General features: G+C 33.0%; 1 long non-coding RNA gene across 1 annotated transcript; it reads right to left on the reverse strand.

The window, feature by feature from the left end:
- Positions 1–1,205: 1,205 nt before the first annotated feature.
- Positions 1,206–8,955, reverse strand: LOC135673836 (uncharacterized). The gene is made up of 2 exons (XR_010513459.1): positions 8,436–8,955; positions 1,206–1,677 (listed from the first exon to the last, which is right to left on the reverse strand). It is a non-coding gene; the product is annotated as an uncharacterized LOC135673836 (long non-coding RNA).
- Positions 8,956–9,361: the final 406 nt, after the last annotated feature.

Raw genomic sequence — 9,361 nt, forward strand, 5'->3', positions numbered from 1 at the left:
ACTGCGTTTAAACGTAAACTGCGCAAACTGTGTTTAAACATAAAACTATGTTTTAGACGTAAACTTCTTTTAAACGTAAAACTATGTTTAGACGTAAAACTGTGTTTAGACGCAAACTGCGTTTAGACGTAAAACTGCGTTTAGACGTAAACCGAGTTTAGACGCAAAATTATGTTTAGACGCAAACTGCGCAAACTGTGTTTAGACATAAAACTGTGATTTAGACGTAAACTACTTTTAGACGCAAACTGCGTTTAGACGTAAAACTGCGTTTAGACGTAAACTGAGTTTAGACGCAAAACTGCGTTTAGACGTAAAACTGTGTTTAGACGCAAAACTGCATTTAGACGCAAATTGTATTTAGACGCAAACTCAGTTTAGACGTAAACTGTGCTTAGACGTAAACTGCGCTTAATCTTAAGTAATCTTAGAATCGGCTTTTACATCGAAATCGTTTTTATCGGACGAACGCAGCTTTCGTTTTTAAATCGCTGAAAGATTTCTGCTGCACTAATTCACCCCCCCCCCTCTTAGTGCTCTCGATCCTAACATATACTAATTATGATTCTTAAGACATACACTAAGCAAAATAAGTCCGGTTATTTTAGGTTTCTTTCAGCGAGCTTCCGACGATCTTCCGACGAACTTCCAATGATCTCTCGGCAATGTTCCCGCAACTCCCGATAAGCTCCTGGACTTCACGACGATCGTCTTTGGTAAACTTCTAGACTTCTCGATCAATTCCGACATAATTTTCGACGAACTCTCAACGAAATCTCGATCTTGATTCTGGCACTTCATTTTGCTTTATGCCTTAATTGCTATCGTAATTAATCCTATACACTTTTCTCAACATATCAATTTGAACAAATAATTTACCAATTAACTTTATCATCAAAATTCAAGATTCAATACACACGTAACAACCGAGCGTTTAAGAAGATGTCCCTAACGAGTTTCAGACACCAAAGATAAGCAAGACAGCAGATGGCCAGATTCATGATTCCCTGCCTGTCATTTCATAGCATCTCTCGTGATGCTTGGCAGATCCTATTTCAAGAAACTAGTCAGAAAATATCCTACTTTCCTACTCATGTAGAAAGCTTTAGTTTGTAGTCTGAGCCATAAAATGTAAAAACATTCAACCTGCCAGTCATCTGAGAAGTGAAATGCATCCATTTAGAAAGGAAGCTCAAGATGAGAACTAATTATAACTGAAAACTGTATTTTTTGAGCCAAACCATCCAGTCCATGGGAAGAAACACGATAGAATTAATATTAAAAAAAAAAAGACAACTCAAGACAATTATGTCTGACTCAATTTTTTAATAATTTTCGTTTCAATGTTGACTGGCATAGAGATGATCAACTCAGATAAATCAATCACAACTAATCAAAAGAGAAATGAGCCGATGAACGATAAGCATGATCACTTCAAGCATGCATTAGAGGTCCAGAAAGTAGTTCACCATCACAAGCCTGATTGAATGCAGTTCTTTATTTCAAGCCTGATTAAGCATCTTCTGATGTCAATAGACCAAGTATAATTTTTTCACCTGGTAGAAATTTGAGCTTATTGCTCCTGTTATGGATTTTAAACTTCCACTTCTACCATTATACTTGTACGCAATTCACTTTTGCAAATTGAACGTGCATAAACTTGAAGCTAATTGTGACCTGCAGTAGACACAAATGGTTAGATACAAAAAATCAAAGAATATCTAATGAAAATATTTTATATAATTACATGCACCTTCCAAGTAGTTGGTTTTTGTTGTCATGGGAAGAAACATGGCAGCTAAATCTAATCATCTACCGACAATAACCAATGGAGCTGCAACAATCTGGGCCTCAAGCGCCATAGATCCATAATTAAGAAATATGATGAAATCAGGTTTCCTTCGGTAACATTTCATCCACCAAAGAGTTCAGCCTTAGCGACTTCACCAAGGCAACAGTAGTCACAGACTAAAGCATATGCAGGAATCAGGTAACAAGCTTGTTTTCAGTCATCTCGGACACAAGTTTATGAGCATCCTAAACAAAATTATGTTCTTTTGTGATTTTGTCCTTAGATTAAACACTTCAATTATATTTCAAATTTGTCTTTCCTTCTTATCATGATTCAGCCAACGTCGATGATGAGTTCCTTTCAGATTGCCATCTCTAACAATGGATACAATCACAATAGAAGTAAGTAATTACTCTTTCTATAATTTGTTGGTAAGCTTCATGCAAGTGATTGACCTTCCAATACCCATTTGTTAATTTAGTATATTTTATAGCATCCGGTGGAAGTCCTCGTTTAAGCATGTCCTCTAACCAAATCCAGCATTTATCATAATATCTTCAAACCAAAACTAAGTCTCAATCTTCTCTGTTTGATACCTTGTCTGGGGTGATATGCCTACTTAACATCAACATGGAGGCTCTCATCACATCTCCCTCGTTAAACTGAGTTAAAGAGTCGAGAGCAAGCACACCTAGCCACTCAATGCCCTTGCCTAGATAACCAGATAAAAAGGTGCATAACTCTCAACAAAATGTTTCTAAGTTCTAGGGAACCAAGGCAGAAATCACTGTACTAAATAAAGAATTAATTCAACAACATTTATTATCATTAATTCATAACGTTCAAGAATTAATTCAAATTTATAATGTTTGAATCATAACAAAGAATTTTAATGATATTAAATAAAATATTTAATAATAATAATTTATTTAGAATGAAAAATTAAAATATTTAAACCATAATAAATGAAGAAATTGATTATAATGAATGATGAATTTAATGAGAACGGTTACATTATTATTAAATAAAATATTTAATAATAATGATTATATTCTCTCACTTAGTCCATACGTTTAGTTTAATAATTTGAATTAATCTTTATCAAACAACTTTATTAAGAAACAAATACATGAATCATAACGATAAGTCCTCTAAGAGCGAGTATTATCATCCATGTATCACTATGTATTTAGTTTCTTAATCTTAATATGGTAATATTACTTAATGAATAAATCTTATATTTATTCTTATTCCAATATCAATATATTTTCTCAAATTAATGTGCACATGAATGAGAAAATATCACAATATATATAAGAGTTTCAATATCATTACAAAGTGGAACAAAGTCCTATTTTCTCTATATGATCCTTGAATTTCAGAGGTGGCATGTCTTTAGTAAAAAAGATCAGCAATCATCAATTCAATGCTAATATACTCAATGACCATTTTCTTTTCTTTTACACGTTCTCTTATGACTAAATACTTAATGTCGATGTGTTTATTTCGACTTTCACTTTTATTGTTTTTAGCCATAAAGACAGCAGTTGAATTATCATAGAAAATTCTTAATGACCTAGAAATAGAATTCAAGATTCTAAGCCTAGAAATGAAACTCTTAAGCCATACACCATTTGAAGTAGCCTCAAAACATGAGACAAACTTAGCTTCCATGGTAGAAGTAGCAGTCATGGTCTGCTTGGTGCTTCTCCAAGAAATAGCTCCACCAGCCATCATAAAAATATATCTTAATATTGATTTACGAGAATCAACACAACTGACGAAGTCTGAATCTGAGTAACCAATCACATCTAGATTGTCTGTATGTCTATACATAAATATATAATCTTTGGTTCCTTGTAGATACATCATCACTTTCTTTGCAGATCTCCAATGGTCTATACTTGGATTACTCTGATATCGACCTAGTATCCCTACAACAAATACAATATCAGATCTAGAACAGACCTGAGCATACATAAGGCTTCCTACGGCAGAAGCATATGTGATATTTTTTATTGATTCCCTTTTAAGGTTATTCTTTGGGCATTGGTTCAAATTGAGCATATCACCTTTCACAATGGGAGCAACACTTGGTGAATAATCCTTCATCCGAAATCTTTTTAAAAGTTTATCGATATAAGTTTTTTGTGTTAGACCTAAAATGCCTCAAGGTCTATCTCTATGGATCTTAATACTAATAACATAAGATGCTTCACCCATATCCTTTATCAAAATTTTTAGAAAGAAATTGTTTCGCCCCATGCAACAAACCCTTATCGTTGGTTGCAAGCAAAATATCATCTACGTATAAAATAATGAAACATATTTTACTCTCATTGATCTTCTGGTATATGCATTGATTCATGAGATTTTCAACAAATCCGAATGAAGAAATCACTTCATATAATTTAAAATACCATTGGTGGGAGGCTTGTTTTAAATCGTATATAGATTTCTTAAGCTTACAAACCAAGTGTTCACCAACACTACAGGAGAAACCTTTGGGTTGTTTCATATAAACCTCTTCCTTTGAATCTCCATTAAGAAATGTTGTTTTGACATTCATTTATTGCAACTCAAGGTCAAAGTGAGTGACCAATGCTAAAATGATACGAAGAGAATCTTTCTTAGATATAGGAGAAAACGTCTCCGTATAATCGATTCCCTCTTTTTGAGTAAATCTCTTTGCAACAAGTTTTGTCTTATATCTCTCAATGTTGCCTAATAAATCTTTCTTGGTTTTAAAGACCCATTTACAACCAATAGCCTTTGCTTCATTAGGCAACTCTACAAGATCTCAGACTTCATTGCTTATCATGGAATTCATCTCTTCTTTCATGGCATCATGCCACAAATTTGATTCGTTGTAACTCATGGCTTGTGAAAAGGTTTCAGGATCATTTTTACCTCCAATATTATAATCAGATTCTTGTAGATATACAACATAATCACTAAGAATTATTGATCTTTTATTTCTAGTAGATCTTCTTAATGTTGTACCAATGTTTCCCTGAGGAATTTGTGGTTCATCTAGTTGTTCAGGAGTTTGTTGTAATTCCTAAACTGCTTGATCTATTAGAATACTGTCAGCAACTTGTAGAATTTCAATGATTGGTTGTTCAACACTAGTTTATACTTAAAGGAGTGCTATGAACTATAATCAATCTATCATTTAATGTGGAAAGTTAAAATTCTATATGATAAACTATGTTCATGAAATGATCACTCCCACTAATCATGTCATCCTTAAGAAATTTAGCATTTCTTGATTCCATAATCCTAGTTACGTAAGATAGACAATAGAACATGTAACCTTTAGACTTTTCGATATATGCAATGAAATACCCACTAATAGTCCTCGGGTCCAGTTTCTTCTCTTATGGATTATATATCCTGACCTCAGACGGACACCCCCAAATACGCATGTCACAAACTCGGTTTCCAATCTTTCCATAATTCAAATGGTGTATTTTATACAGTCTTGGTTGGAACTCAGTTTAATATATACACAGTCGTCTTTAGTGCTTCAGTCCACAAGAACTTAGGAAGATTGGAGTTGCTAAGCATACTCTATACCATATCTAATAATGTTCGGTTTCTTCTTTTTGCAACATCATTCTAGTTTAGAGAACCAAGCATAGTATATCGGGCAACAATCTCATGTTCTTAAAGAAACTTAGCAAAATGACTAGGTGCTTATCCATTTTCAGTACATCTACCATAATATTCTCCACCTCCATCTGATCTTACAATTTTAATTTGCTTACCACATTAGTTCTCAACTTCAGCCTTAAAAACTTTAAAGGCATTCAATACTTCATTTTTGTTATAAAACAAATATATATATATATATATATATATATATATATATCGTGAGTAATCATCTATAAAGGAGATGAAGTATTTCTGACCATGTGTGTCCATGTCTGGACAACATATATCAGTATAAATGATCTCTAAGATGTTTGAACTCCTATTAGCACCCTTTTTGGATTTATTGATATGCTTTCCCTTAATACAGTCCACACAAGTCTTAAAATTAATAAAATCAAGAGTACTAAGTATCTAATCATTAACTAATCTTTTAATTCTCTCTGTGAAGATATGTCCTAATCTCCGATGTCATAATATAGATGAGTCCTCGTTAATATTACACCTTTCAGTGCCATCGTGAACATGCATTAAACTTTGAGTGTCATCATTTTGAAAGAAAATACGATAAAGACCATCAAACAAAATACCTTTTCCAACACAATCATATTTATATAATAAGTGAAACGATTTATCTTGAAAATTAAAGGAATATCCAACTAGTACGAGTTTGGAAACAGAAATTAAGTTTCGTGAGAAACTTGGTACATACAAGGTCCTTTCTAATTTTAAAACAAAACCACTACTTAAAGTTAAAATGCATGCTCCAATTGCCTCCACATGTGAGCCCATCTTATTACCTAATAAGATGCTTTGCTTACTTCCCATTGGCTTCCTTAGTTTTTGTATACCCTGCAAAGAATTTGCAATATGGATTGTTGATCCGGAGTCAATCCACCATGTGTTAATATTAACATTAACCATATTAGATTCATAACACACAAACGAGGTTGGTTTACGTTTCTTTTCAAGTAATTATTGAAATTTTGTACATTACTTCTTCACGTGTCCCTTTCTTTTACAAAAGAAAAACTTTGCTTCTTTCTTGATATCAGCTTGGGGTGGTATTTTACCTTTTCCCTACTGATGAGCTTTTTAATTAGTTTGATTTTTATCAGTTTTATTCTTCCCGCGAGTGATTACTACGAATGCACTCTCACCCAATTCCATCACTAGCCTCTGTTCTTCTTGAATATACATGGTCATTAATTCATTGATTGATCATTTATCATTATGTGTGTTGTATGAAATCTTAAAAGACCCGTATTGAGGTGGAAGGGTATTTAGAATATAGTGCACCTGGAAGGATTCTGACATATTAACCTCATGTTTCTTAAGTTGAGCCGTAATATCTCGCATTTGAATTATATGCTCACGCACACCCTTTATGTTAGTGAGTCTAAGGGATGAGGATTTTATTATTAGGGTACTTGCTAGTGCCTTTTTTAAAGTAACGAATTGTTCATCGATAGCTTGAAGCAAGTCTCAGACCTTCTCATGCTGGTCAACATAACCACATATGTCAGTAGTTATCTTAGTTTTGATAAACATTACGCTGAGCCGATTGGATTGCTCACATCGCTCATATAATGTGACCTCAGTTGGAGTGCTAATATTAGTGACTATAGGTAGTTCGTCTTTCCTAATAGCATAATTAATATTCATCTACTCTAAATGGAGAAGAATCCTCTCCTTCCATATTTTATAGTTATCACCACTAAGTTCGGAAATGTCACATCAAATATAAGAGAAATTAATAATTTGAGAAACTACATAAAATCAAACATGTTTATGTCAAAACTTAAGGTTTAATAGTTTAAATTGTATGTTTTACTAATGTGAAACATTAATCTTATGACATAAAAATTATTTATGGACTAAATTCTTAATTCAAATAGATTCAAATGATCTTTATGATAAAACTATCAAATTATATTTCAATTCAAATTCCCTATGGGTAAATTATGAAAATAATATGATATTTTATCCTGATTAATTATATTAAATATAATAAAAGATCTTATGGGATAATAATTATTATATTGAATATAATTAGTCACAATATGATGTCTAATTACTTATGTGATCTTTATTTTAATTTTATATATAATTTTAATTAATTAAGGATGTTGTGACTAATTCCTAATTAATTAAGATTATATCACATTTTGAACATATAAAATTGACTCATAAGCATAAATTAATATAACCAAATATGCATACATAATATGAGCATTTTACCGACTCCAAATATTGAAATGTTATATGCTCATGATTTTCAACATAAAATATATCAAGAAGTTAAAAAAAAACCAAAATCAAATCATATTCATGGTATAAAAATGAAAACTCTTTCATATCAACACAGAGGTTAATTGGCTCTGATACCAACTATTAGAAATTTTGATACCAAAATATGCTTCTAAACCATTATAATAGAAACACAAGAAAATACTATTGCGAAAACGAAGTTGCGTACCTCCAACCATTGTTATCAAGAATTTCAGCAATGATTTCTTCTTGAATTTTGGTACTTCTCGGCTCAAAACTCTCGCTTTATGGTGTAGGAAATTTTTTAAACTTGAAAAAGATGTTAAGCCCAAGGGCCAAAACTCTCGTTTATATAGATATTCTTCCATCATGAACATTTATTATCATAAATTCTTAGCATTCAAGAATTAATTCAAATTTATAATATTTGAATCATAATAAAAATTTTTAATGATATTAAATAAAAATATTTAATAATAATGATTCATTTAGAATGAAAAATCGAAATATTTAAACCATAATATATGAAAAAATTGATTATAATAAATGATAAACTTAATGAGAACGATTATATTATTATTAAATAAAATATTTAATAATAACAATTATACTTAAGACATTGTCACATGTGCAGTGGCTTGGATGAGACACCAATAACTGAATGCATCAGCGAGAGACGAATACTGGAATCTAAAAAGTTTCGAACGACCAGACTTGCCTGACATGCGAACCATATCGGAGTGAGTACAGGGAGTCCGGTGGAAGCGGAGGTAGCCGAATCACCCGGAGCCACATTTGGCTTCCGGAAGTCGCAAGAGGGAACACAGATCGAGGTTTCTCGTTCTCCTATGCGGTAAGTTGGATGTCGGTTTCCATGGCGGCAGCTTGCGGAAGGAGCGGAAGGCGGCTGCTGCGGCAGCGGGGATCATTGAGATTTGCAGATCATGACTATGGGCATCTTCGGAGGTGAGAAGACGAGAGAGGGGAGAGAGGGGAGAGAGAGGGTTTCGGCGTGCGCCAATGCAGTTCGTCTTGTAACGGCCGCGTGCGGGCCGGTGTATGAAAAATAGCATACCCTGCCATTATAAATTATATATATATATATATATAATATTATTATCCTCATATTATATAATTATATATATATAATATATTAGAACAATCGAAATACAAAGTAGAAACCTGAATCAAAACTGGGGATGGCAAGTAAAAGCAAACCAAATCTCAAAGAGATGGTGTCCAAGATGAAACTTGATGGTCGAACTAAAGACCGGTGATCCCCAACCAAATAGCTAAAGGGCATAAGAGTCATGCCCCGTGTGAAGCTGTGGCTGTGGCCGTTTGGACCATGAAATAATATCTCTTGGTATAAACGTTGTGATCATTTGGGTCGTTCGATGCTTGACACGTCCCGGATGATTGGAGGAAGAGCTCCGATGTTTTTTGAGTATTTTTCTTAATATGTGGTAGCTATATTTTGAGGTTTTCGGGTCATAAATATCTCCTTCAAACATGGCTTGTGAAGCAGTAATTTTTTAGGTTTCAAAGTGTCGAAGCGTTTCAAATTTTGAGTGGTCCTTCCAAGTCAGTACAATGTGTGAGTCATTCATAAAAATTTGATTGATGTAAGATAAGATAACTCAT

Source organism: Musa acuminata, chromosome BXJ1-5, assembly GCF_036884655.1.
Source record: "Musa acuminata AAA Group cultivar baxijiao chromosome BXJ1-5, Cavendish_Baxijiao_AAA, whole genome shotgun sequence".
In the NCBI taxonomy this organism is placed as follows: domain Eukaryota; kingdom Viridiplantae; phylum Streptophyta; class Magnoliopsida; order Zingiberales; family Musaceae; genus Musa; species Musa acuminata.